Source organism: Syngnathus leptorhynchus, chromosome 2, assembly GCF_054491065.1.
Source record: "Syngnathus leptorhynchus isolate UIUO chromosome 2, UIUO_Slep, whole genome shotgun sequence".
In the NCBI taxonomy this organism is placed as follows: domain Eukaryota; kingdom Metazoa; phylum Chordata; class Actinopteri; order Syngnathiformes; family Syngnathidae; genus Syngnathus; species Syngnathus leptorhynchus.
The window spans coordinates 18,086,401-18,099,264 of record NC_141196.1 but is presented as its reverse complement, the minus strand read 5'-3'; positions in this window follow the sequence as shown (position 1 = coordinate 18,099,264).

Here is a 12,864-nt window from a genome sequence, read left to right as displayed (position 1 = left end):
TAGGTAGGTAGGTAGGTAGGTAGGTTTCAGTTACCAGCAGTATCCACACCCAAGAGTGGGCACACGAGAGGTTAAAGAACAGATATGCAGGAGCTACGTAAATTGTAAAACGTGCCAAATATTCAAAATTAATAATCAGTTAACGTTAAATACACAAATATGTTAGTTTACATGGAAAACTCATGGAAAATTGTCTGAGTGACCCCAATCTTTTGAACGATAGTGTAACTGTAGTATTGCTATATTATGTTAAAGCACTTTGTTATGGCCCAAACTGTTGTCAAAGCTCTATATAAAGATAGAGGTATTGTATTCTATTGTATAACAATGAGACAACTACAAAGAGAATAGTTGAACAATAACAAGTCAATAACAAGGTGTCAGTCCAAAGCCAAAGAATAAATACGGGTCTTCAAATGAATTTTAAAAATGGACAGCAAGAAGGACCTGTAAAAGAAAAGGGTCCATCTCTGAGGCTCCACTTAGTTCTCGGCACCGATAGCATCTGGACTACGAACTTTGAGGCACAGGGCAGGTGGTTAAGGGTGGAGGAACATACTAGTAGGTAAGTAGTTATTGGTGTCAAGGGAGTTTGGTTGAAGTGATACTCTAGGTTTCTACTGAGAGAGATGATCTTTGTATGTAGGGGAGGACTGAGTTTTAAGTTTTCGTGGAAGCCACATGCGCATATTGTTCCAAATCAAATCATCCGTTTATTTTAAAGTGTATTGTTGTAAGCTGAGTTTGAAATTATTATTCAAATGTTTTGGTGATCGTAGCTTATGGAGTCATATTTTAAACTATTTACATAGAGAGGTACAGAAATTAGAAGGAGGCATCAATTACTCAAATTTGTTTGCAGGTTTTTACTGTATGTAGCTTTCTGGAAACATGACCATAGTTAGGATAAAAACTTTTGTGCAACATGCTTTAAATAAAAAGTATGTATAGCTAGTAAAGATGTGGAGCACTGAAAGATTCTATCGTTTCCCTTTAAGTTGATTTTATTTGGGGGAGTATTCCCCTTGAGTTAGTGACCAGTGTTTCACCTGTATTTTTTTTACTCTACAGTCACCCTCCTTGACAATATTTTTCAAGGCACTACCAGGCTCTTTAAGTGTATCTATTTGAAGTCTTTTGACCAACACTTTCCACAAACATGGAATAGTGTGTCACGTTTGACCCAGTCAGGCCTTCCATGTGGACAGAAGATGCTGTGTCTCCGTTTTACAGTGTGTGATGTTTGTCAACTACACCGACAGGAAGTCACAATAGCAGCTGTTGTTTTCTCCTCCATCTTCTCCGAAACCTTGTGTATGTGTCTTTTAGTAAGCTTTCAGCCAGCTGTGTGTGCGCGTGTGCGGAGGCCGGGTGTGGCTCAAGTCGGTGCCTAGAGGTGGCAGACAACACTATATGCTCACGTGCAAACACACAAATATACCAGCATGCTGACACAGCCCACATCTAATGTTTTCCATATGGTCACGTTTCTTCTTGAAAACACACCTACACGCAAACGCTGCGGCCGCTGACTCTCACTCAACCCCTTATTAGAATTTTCACAATTTATTGTTTAGACTTTTTCCCATTTTCACCGAGTGAATTTTGGTCACCTAGATTGTTTTTACACAATGTAGTGGAAAAAAGTGAATATTAAACTTCATACCCCAATGTCCCGGTATTGTGGAATTACCTTACACACAGGTAGACAGCATCCCGCATTTGTTATAGCGCTGATTCTACCTCCTAAACCAGAATATTACTGGTAGGAATCGCTTTCTTCGAATCTGGAAAACTGCCCCGTTCTTTATTTTATTGCTTTCGACACAATGGTGAGGATAGCCGGCTTTTTGCAAGGAGATTTTTTTTGTCGTTATGATTGAAATCATTCCAACTAAAGACATCTGGTCATTTGTAATCTGCTGTTTACGTGTGCCACAATCATAACATCTGGAACAGCAGTAGCCTTTTATTGTTATTGTTACTAGTGGTTTAATCATTTTTCTTCGCAGACAAGTACCATTTTTAAGTGCATGAACGATGACGTTACTAAGTCATATGTGTGTTGAGCACAGGCTTGTGTTGTTTTGAAGCCATAAACAACAGCAAAATACAAAAGGCTTTCATGAATATTGTTCAGGAAATGTGAGGTGGGACTTGTGCCATGTGAGTGAGTCACGTGGCTGCCATAACTTGGCGGTGGTGGGAGGAAGATGTGAGTGCACGTTGTGGCGGCAAGACGGACAGGTTGTCAACATCAAAGGTAATATCGCTGATAGATGAGCGAGCATGGTGTACGTCTGAAGGGAGAAGATTGATTCCCTTGACATGTCAACTCTTCGTCTGGTTGTCGCATTAAGATGTTTTTTCACTGGACCTCCAATTTCACAAGATTGATATGTTCATTTAATAGTTTACACAGTATCGTGAATGCAGCACTGTGTTTCCCTAAATATTGACTGTTGCTCTTATAGAGGCCTTTCCAACTCTGTTGCTTACCAAAACAGCAAAGCTTTACTCGTCTGCAACTACCGTATTTTCCGGACTATAAGTCGTACTGTAATACAAGTCGCACCACCCATAAAATGCATAATAAAGAAGAAAAAAACATATATAAGTCGCATTTTGGGGAGAATTTTTTTTGATAAAATCCAACACCAAGAACAGACATGTCATCTTGAAAGGCAATTTAAAATAAAAATAGAAAAGAGGCAACAACAGGCTGAAAAATTGTACGGTATGCAAATGTGACATGACACACACAACAAACTGAGAACGTGCCTGACGTAACATATTAAGAGTTATTCAGATAACTATAGCATAAATAACATGCTAACAAATTTACCAAACCATCCGTGTCATTCCAAATCACTAAATCAAATGAAATCATCCTCTGTTTCACTTTTAAACAACTCCGCTAACTCCGAAGGTAGAAGATGCGGCGCTTCCTCTTCTACATGGCTTATGTCAGACTCGTTGTCAGTTGCAGTCCCAATTATTCCATAGGCCCAGAGCGCCCTCTTGTGGTTTAGTGTAAAAATTACATGTGAAATTATATAGTAATATGTTAATAATTTCACACATAAATCGCTCCTGTGGATAAGTCGCACCCCCGGCCAAACTATGGAAAAAAAATTGACTTATCGTTCGGAAAATAGGGTAGTTGAACTCCATGTTATGAACCTGCAGGGGTGAAAAGATGATCTGGCGTTAATTCATTGCTGTTATTTGTTCATACTTGGGCACGAAAGACTACACCATTGTAACTTTTTTGCTAACCAAAACAGCTACACCTAAATAGTATTTTCAACAAATGGAACCACATTTTATATGGGTTTCAAGGAGTGGTATAAAAAAAAAAATATTTGTAACGAATTGGATTATCGGCACAATTTGTGGGCTGCCTTGCACAAAGGTCCCTGATAAGTAGCCAGAAATCAGACTAGTATCTCCCCACCGACTCGTTGCTATTCTTCCATTTCTGTTTACAATGGAATTCAAACTTGTGACACTTTGGCTCAAAAGCCAAAGTCTGTGCAAATGAGCCACTGCCCCAATGACTTGCAATGTTGCTATTCTTAGCATTTCCAACACATCGCACACGTGTCACGGCTATTACAATTCTCAACTGGCCTTCAACAAATGATAAAAAATGACTTTTAGTTGCTGCAAAAAAGTGACATCATGGAACTTTTTACCAGCAATCTTAAAACACTGATCCAGCTAGCAGACACTCTTTGGAAGGCAAATCTCAAAATGTGGCGACGTCCGACAAAGCCCCACAGCCGCCGCCGCCAGTCACGCTAAATGAGCGCCCGGCTTCAGACAATTTAACAGCATTTATTTTTCGTACGGCGCCAGTGTTGCTGTGGCGGCAGGAAGTGTTGTCATTGTGTCAGGTTATTGTAATGGAAATAGACATAAATTTGCAGTCCAAAGAAAAGCACGTATCTAAAAACGGAGTCAACTTTTGCTTTCTTATTTGAAACATAAAGTGACTTTTCTTGTGTTGTTTTTTTGAACATAGCATTTGGAAAAACGTGCTTTAAATTCAAATTGCGGGTCATGTTTAGACCTTTGGTCAATTTAATGAAGGTAGCATATATGTATTTTGGAATTCCACATAAATCCCAAAACCTCTGAACTGTGATGCAGGTGTGCTGGTCACTTGTGAGGCGTAGGAAATTGCAATTATTGGAAAATGAATGCACAGTATGCATATACTTTATATATTGTGTTAACACCTGGTGGTGACATTGGGCCTTCTCCACGCTCATCCTCCAGTCGGCGTACCGCTGGGGCCCGATAATCACCCTGATTTCCGAGTAATTTCCGCCGTTGTGTGGGAGCAATCACAGAGCATGTGAGGGTTTTTTTTGCACATTTCTGCACACACAGATCCTTCCAGTGTGTATATGCATGTGCATGTGCATGTGCGCACAGAGGTGGTAAAAGTACTCAAGTAGAAGTACAAAAAAATACTGACTAAAATGTTTGAAAGTCAAAGCTATAGGTTACTTTGTACTGTGAGTTTTAGAAAATACTAGTTTATACTAACTTGGATGAACAAAATAAAAAAATAGAACATTTCTTTTCCTGTTTTACTAACTTCCATAGTGCGTGTACTGAAAAGAAGAAAAAGTTAGATAGCGTTTGACAGTCTTTTATGCTATCACAATATATTTTTAATGATTTGCTAATAAACAGCTTGCTGAAGAACCTCAGGGCTGAAAAGAATGTTGTTTTTAAACGCATGCTCAGGACCCATCCATCCATCCTTCTATCAATTTTCTGTGGTGCTTGTCCCCACCGGGGTCGCAGGTTTGCTGGAGCCTATCCCAGCAGTCATAGGGCAGTAGGCGGGAGACACCCTGAACTGAGACTCACACCTACGGGAAATTTGGAGTGCTCAATCGGCCTACCATGCATGCTTTTGGAATGTGCGATAAAACCGGAGTACCCAAAAAAACATGCAAACTTTACACAGGAAGGGCTGAACTGTGAGGTGGAGGTGCTAACCAGTGCCGCCTGCTCAAGACCTACTCTTTTTAATTTAGCTTTTAATTCTTATTTATTGTGTGCATACATGCGTGCGTGTACGTGTGGACAAGTGATGAGAGCTTAAAATAAATGCGATCGTTGAGCAGCTTTTGACGCCGAAATATTGAGGTACAGTACATGTTCCGGTATCTCGTGCAACACTATTGTGTACAGTGCTAATGCTAGCTTAGTTTGCTGGAGAGCAATGTCTGTGACTATTTGTCACAACTTGTGTCATCATTCGTAGAGATTGAAAAAAGTACCAAGCTTCTTTTGACCAAATGAGGGGTAGAATGTACAGAGATCCGTTTTCATGCAGGGAGTAAAAGTTGTTAGAAAATTACAGATGTTTGCAAAATCTAGTAGAGATACTGTGACTTAAAGCGGCTGCCTTATGCATTACCCAAATCCTGCCGAAACAGACTTACGTTGGCATTATAAACGACCTCGGTGAAGGTTTGCACCATCAATCACGGCAAACCCAGCGTCCTGGCGAGCCAATGTGAAATTTTGAAGAGCAAAATGCTTTATACCTCAAGAATTATGGATAAGCAATATCTGGTCAGGGTATTATGACTACAGAGTATTAAAACACAGCATGTATAAATTATCCATTAGGAGAAACTGCTGACTTTGCTTTTTATTGTTCACTCTGATGGACCAAGGACATTGCTACTCGGGAAAAGGTCATTTGGAAGTATGTGTGCGCAAGTTAAGTTGCAGTCCTGCGTGTGCATGTAGATCCGCATTTTACTTGACAAAATGTAATTCATCGACTTTTTGAAGCGCTATCTTCACAAGTAAAAATGCTCACTTCTCTTTTTAGTCCCACAGCCATTTAAGAACAAATAGCCAATTACCAAGTTGTAACGTACGAGCTCCGTCATCACTGTTACCATAGCAGAACATGACATTGTACAGCCGGAACTGAGTCTAAAATAGAATAGTGTGATGTGCTGCCTCCATCCATCTCTTTACTGAACCGCTTTTCCTCACAAGTGTGCTGCATGCTGGGGCCTATCCCAATAGTTTTTGGCGGTAGGCGTAAGACACCCAGAACTGGTTGCCAGCCAATCGCAGGGCACACAGACAAATAACCATTCACACTCACGAGACAATTGAGAGTGCTCAATTCACTTATCGTGCATGTTTTTGGAACCTAGAAGCAAACCGGAGTACCCAACTTAAATGCACGCAGACACCGGGAGAACATGCAAACTCCACAAAGGGAGGGTCGGAGCCCGGAATCGAGCCCATGACCTCTGCACTGTGAGGCAGACGTGCAAACCAGTGCCACACTGTGCCACCATATGTGCTGCCTCTGAGCGAAAATTATTTTATTGTCTTTAATAAGATGGGGGAGGAAGAATGCATGAGGCTATGAGAGGGTCACTAATGTATTTGTTAATAGTGTGACATCATAGCATAGCGCACTGTCCACCTGCCGCACATCACCATGTTTGTTGCCGGTTTTCTTGGTTGGTGCCTCGAGGTCTCCGTGTTTTCTTCTGCTTCCTCATCCGCCGCGACCCACTCAAACGTGATCCCATCATGTTTTTCGCATCATCCAATGTAGGGAGGCGGCAAGCCCCCGACCGGAGGTATAAAGGATATGATTTACTGCGGCCCTACACAACAGCAAAACAGTTTTCCAGTACAGTAGTATTGCTCGACATGATTTCAGAGGAGGATGTTGCGTAACAGCTAATAAAGTGTGTGAAAAATAAGGTAGCAAAAATGGTGTGGAGTTGCCATTCATTTCTTTTGTGCTTCCCAGTTTTTTACATTTCATTGTAGCAGATTCAATAGACAATATTACATTAGATTGGGAACAGTACAGTATCTCTTTGTTCAACATTGACATTTATGGCAGTTTTGACACTTTGTTGAACCCCTCATCATAATTGATCTTATCCAATCTAGAAGAAAATCCGTTTTTAAGAATTACTTCCAAGTTTTCTTTTCGTTTGTGTTTTTCGACAGAAGTGTACCTGAGCTAGAAAAGAGGAAACCTCACCGTAATTTTGATTGAAAATGATAACCATAACGTAGATAGCTCTGGTTCTACAACTGCTTCTCTTACTTTTCATTTTTGTAATTGTGTATATATATAGTTTGATGTGTTTTGTGAAACCTCAAAACCAGTATTGTTTCTTTTAATGTAATTTTTATGTATTGGTAATTTTAATGAAATGTTGATTTTAACATAATTTCTTAACATTTAAATAGATTCTTGTTTAACCAAACACATTTTTACAAGTTCTTTATATTGTAATTTTATGTAACTTATACATTGAACATTAGGTTCCACAGCGGCCCATCTTTGTCCTGCTCCTTTACATGGCCAAAGGTTGAGTGGTTTGACTTTATTTCATTTCTATTAAAGTGAAAGAAGGCAAGCCATCTCCCACGCTCATCCCTTGGGTTGCAACATCGTAGACAGACCTTTACTACTCAATGCACACACATTCATCTGCCCTCAAGTGCTAAAGTGAACCTCAATCCGCCATAAATATATCTTATTGCGCTTACATAACCGGAGTTATGAATAATACTGCAAAGCTACTGAAGAAATCATAACGTAAAAGTGGATATTTGAGAACATTAACTGTTTGAAACGACAATGCGGTTACTCTTCTGCCAGAGCGCTCTGTCTCTCCCTCCCCGTCTTCTGGCCGTTCAAACTTGAACGGCCTTCATGCTTTACATCCTTTATAAGGTTGGCCATCTTTTCGGCCGGAACGGTAGTCTTGGACGGCGGCATTATGGCTTTGGCTTCCCTCTTTATACCTTTTTCTCCACCTTGCCATTGGCATCATAAGAACCGATTCTCTGAAAGCTGACACAAAGGTTTTTCTCAGCTTAAAATCATTTGCTAACCATGACAGGTTACGTAAGAGCACAAGCTATAGATCATGATCGACCAGCAATACCTGTAAGGTGTTACCCATTGTAGTTTCTTCATTGAATCATGTGAACATTCAGCTCTGTGTATTTTTAAATAACATCCTGTTCTTCAATGGTAAATGGGTTTTCTCTTGTATAGCGCTTCTCTGACTTCAAGTTACTCATAACGCTTTAGCACTGTCTCTAAATTCACCTACAAATGTTACGGCATCAGGAGTACTATCTTGCTCAAGAACTCTTCGACATGGCCACATAATTAGGGCTGAATAATCACCCTACAAGACAAAGGAAGACAACCACTCCACCACCTGAGCCATACCGTTTAAATATATAAAATAAATAAAATATTAAAGACTATAAATTAATACTATCAAAGACATAGAAAAATAATCCAATTATTAAAAATAATTGTCAAGATCAAAGCCCTACTTGAAAGTATATTGACATGTCCTGTTCCAAATATTGCATAGGTCCTTAAGATTTGTGCAGCTTTTTATTGTTATTCAGTAAAACTTGCATTGGGGCAAATCTTTTAAGTTTACATAAGCGGCCAAATTGACTCAAAAACCGATGTTTCAAACCAAAATGGTGGACATCTTGTGGGTATGGGTCGTTGAGACTTTTTATTGTTCATGCATGATAGACATGCCCACCCAAGTTGGTCTTTATCAGTTAAACTGGCATCAGAGGTTGATTTTATTTTCATTTTCCAGTTTTCATCAAATTATGAAGAGTGAGTTTCATTCAGCAACCCGTACACATGCTTGCAAAAATCTCCCAATTTTTCCCCCAAAGAATTTAGCGTTTGGAATAAACCAATCAATCAATTATTTAAATGAACGAATGAATAAATAGATAAATGCATGAAGGAATAAATAAATAAATAAATAAAAAAAAAATAAAAAATTTAATACACCCATTGTATGGTAAAAAAATACTAAATTATTGCAGCAACTCTTTCCATAATGTTGAAGTTGTAGAGTAAATAAATGCAAAGTGGGCCATGTTAAAGAACAGAGTGGGCCACACATGTGATGTGCGGGCCATACTTTGCCCACCTCTTCTATGTATAGTCCACTCATTACTGTATCTTAGCAGCAGAAAACAGTCTGTCTGACCACCGTCTCAGGCGATGATGCTGATGATTTACTCAGCGTGTGGAAATGAAGTGACAAGGGAGGCTCTTATAACATCGGCAGCGGTCTAAAACAAACACAAACTCTCTGGAGACGTATACGGTTCCACACCGCAGGAAATGCATAGCTGACAATTTGGAGCAGAGCGGAAAAAAGGTGTAAATGTGTGAGGCCATCTTCGAGTATTTTCTCTGTTAAATAGCGATGACATTGTGAAAGTGAGGTCATCCTTCCAGGGAACAGATTGACTTCACTTCGGAATGAAGATGGACAGCTTTTGCGGCGTGCGGCAAAAGTATTTTGCCATTTTCCATGTGACGTGTTTTAAACACTGTATACATTTTGGTTTTGAATGTGTTCCGCAGAAGGTTAGCTAGCGTACAGGGGATGAAGCCATGATAGAATCAACATGACGTTTACAAGATTAGAGAGGTACATAATGATGTGATGCTTTGTGATGCGTCCTGGAACAAAAAAAAAACATACTGTATATGCTTTCACTATCAGCTACATGCGTTTTATTTTATTTTTATAACGCTTTTGAAAATGTATTTGTTGTCATGGATCGGCAGCCTCCTCAATGCAACAAGGCTTTTTTTGATAAGATTTGAAAAGTCTAAGAATCCGAGTCACTCTTGCGATATCAAAGCGTCAATAGATACGGAAGATAAATAAATAATATATTCTAATTTTTTATTTTAAATGAAGACTCAAGCAGGGCTGATGTGGTCATTCTTAGTCTAGATTTGCCGTGGCGGTTTATTAGGGTCATCTCGTGGTTAACAAAAAAAGGCTTCAATATGTCATACTCTGTGTTGTATCAAGTGAATGGCCTCAAATGAGAACCAACATATGCCTAATTTTAAATGGCTGTTAAGTTATTGACCACTTACATATAAAGTACCCCCTAAAAACATTACAACATTTTTCATTTTACCAGTGAACGAGATTACCATGACTTCGTAATTCTTCTCTTCCTCCCTGAGTTTCCGATGATGGCTTAATGTGTTTCAAGGTTTGTTTTCATAGGTGCAAGCACTTAGCAGCACAATATGTTGCATGAATTATCTTCTGCCAGCCCCTGTCTCTCAGGTTTCTCATTTAATGAAAGAATGATGACGAATATGACAACGGGATTGGGGAAAGAAGGAAATTCTTAACACCCTCGTTTCTTTACTTGTCAACCACCCGATGACAGCAAAATAATATCAGCAGTGATGGATATTATTAGGGGTCTAGGTCTAAAATCAGGGTTTGGTCTCTTCAGTTTCTTAGTTTCATCATCTAAATTCTGTAGTTTATTGTCATTTTAGGAAAGTGCAACATAAATAGTTATTTTTAGAAAATGAAGAAATAACATTCAGTTTGACAAGTATGCCTCATTGTGATATGAATATGTGACTTCTCATTGCATTTGCTCAATCCGAAGAGCCCAAAGGTGCCATCGACTCACCAGAGGTTGAGCCGCACTGTAGTTGTCACGTAGTGGGGATTTACACATACTATTCTCTTGCTTAATGGTAGAGGCTCCTTTGTTTTGCTTTATCTTAAATCTTTGTACTGTAGGCGACAGGTGAAAATTCATGGCTGTCAAGGTATTCTGGAGTGGGATGTGCTGTCCAGTGTTAGAGAGACTGAATTTCATTCAGTCTGTTGTCATTTGGGTCTCCTGTGCCAGATTTGACACAGGGTGTCCTGACTGTGCTGGGTACAGTGAAATTTTGAGATTATTGGTATTTGCCCTAGGTTTGGGGTCCCTCAACAGATCCAAAAACACACTGCAAAAAAGCAACCAACAATGACCAAAAAAAAAAAATCACAAAGCATCTTATTTGTGTTTGTTTGTTAGAGGATTACTTCCTGGAGGATTCCGCGGGTGGATGCTTCCATTGAAACTATCAAAAAGTGAAAATATTACATGTGTATAACAAAATGTACAGCTGAAAATGTTTGAAAAACTCGATATTGTTCAATTTATGCCATTCAGATATCAAGATAGCACAGTGTTGTACACGGATCAACTCATGCAGTTCATTGCGACACCGATCCAAATTTAAACCCAGGAAAAGCCTTTTTTTTTTTATTGCTTTTGTTGATCATTTGCAGTCCACGTGTAGCCCTTACACCCACCCCTGTCTGGCTGTGTGTTTATATACTTGTGGGCCGCATGGCGTCTGTCACCTATCAGCCTTCAGGTCCTCCCAGACCAAAAAGGCACGTGGGCAGAATCAAACGCAGGAAACCCCAGAAGCCTGGCAGCTAAAAGTGGGTCAGCACCTTCCCAGAATTGTGTTGGAAGCACTCACACGCACACAACACGTTGAGGGAAAACGTGACCTGGCTGGAAACCAGAAGCAACAACATAGTCTACCTTTTTATTCGGTTTCTTCCTATGTTTTTTTTACATTATTAAATCCAGCTATTGTAACCAACACTGAAGAGGGTTGTTTCAACATAAGGAGGGGTGGTCGACTCGTTTTTCATAGTTTGCCCATAGACACTTGCTTCATTAAAACGAAGAATGGCCGGTTATTTTAGGTTGTCGACACTGGTCATTAAAATAAGAGAGGGTTGTCAGTTATTGTTTTTGCTGCGTTGCTTGGTTGGTAAATTTAGTTCAATAAAATAGGTAAGGCCAGTTGGTCTTGTTTCCACCACTTTGTGGGTGGTTGTCGACTGACTGGTCATTAAAACAAACCAAGGCAGGCTAATTTGCTGGCAAGCCGTCAACGCTCACTTTATTAAACGAGAGTCGTGGTGGTTACATCAATTTTCACACTATGCTAAACGTCGTCCACACCACGGTCACAAAAATGGTTACAAAAACAAAGTCCTGGTACTTATTTTCTCCTTTTGACTTTAGATCGTGGACACTCAAGCTCGTTTATATGAGCAAATATTCGGGTTGGTCAAGGGGTAACCCAGATTGTTATTGGGGTTTCTAAAAGCTTTTAGAATTCTGATTCTTACATAAATAATATACTTGTACTGTCAATACTTGGGATTTAAGAGGGCTATCGACTGCATTTAAACCTAGTTATAGTCACTCTGAGGTTCATTTTAAGTACTAACAAGCATAAGTTTTCACCCCTTCTTTGGGTGCACTACTTGGTTCATCAAAAAAGTAAGTTGTTTCTTGTTTTGCCACGTTGCTGCAGCTCAACACTCAATTGGGGTCAATTTTGCTCATTGAAACAAAATAAGGGCAGTGGGTTCTTCATCTTGCCTCTTTCCTAGAGGCAGTCGATAAGAAGAAATTGGAGACCTAAAATGTAATGTTTATTAGCCTTTTCTGAATAGACCACCCAAATGCGTTTCAATGACCAATTAAACGCAGATTTTCGTCAGGCCCAGTCCTTGCACTGCAGTTTGTCAAACCTTTAAAATCAGTGTGAAGGTTCCCGATCGATGGCAGCTGATAGGTGGAGTGGTCGTGCCATTACGATTCTTTTGAGATAGATTTTTCCATTGGTAGTTCACATTGATAAAAAATATCGTCTAAAAAATATATCTTGTAGTCAAATTTATTGAATGAGATTTCCTAAATTTAGTAGAAGTGGCCTATATAAAGGTTTTAATATGAGTTACACTAAAATTAGTTTGGATGGAAACATGTTTTTCTAACATTCAGCATCCATCCAGTCATTGTTGCCTTTTAATGAACCGATTTAATGACGCTTGGCTTGGCGTGATAACACGTTTTCCACACCTAGGCTGACTGCATGTCTGTAATTTTAGAAGTAGAGCACCTTTTACTTGCTGTGGTGACCTGCCAATATTG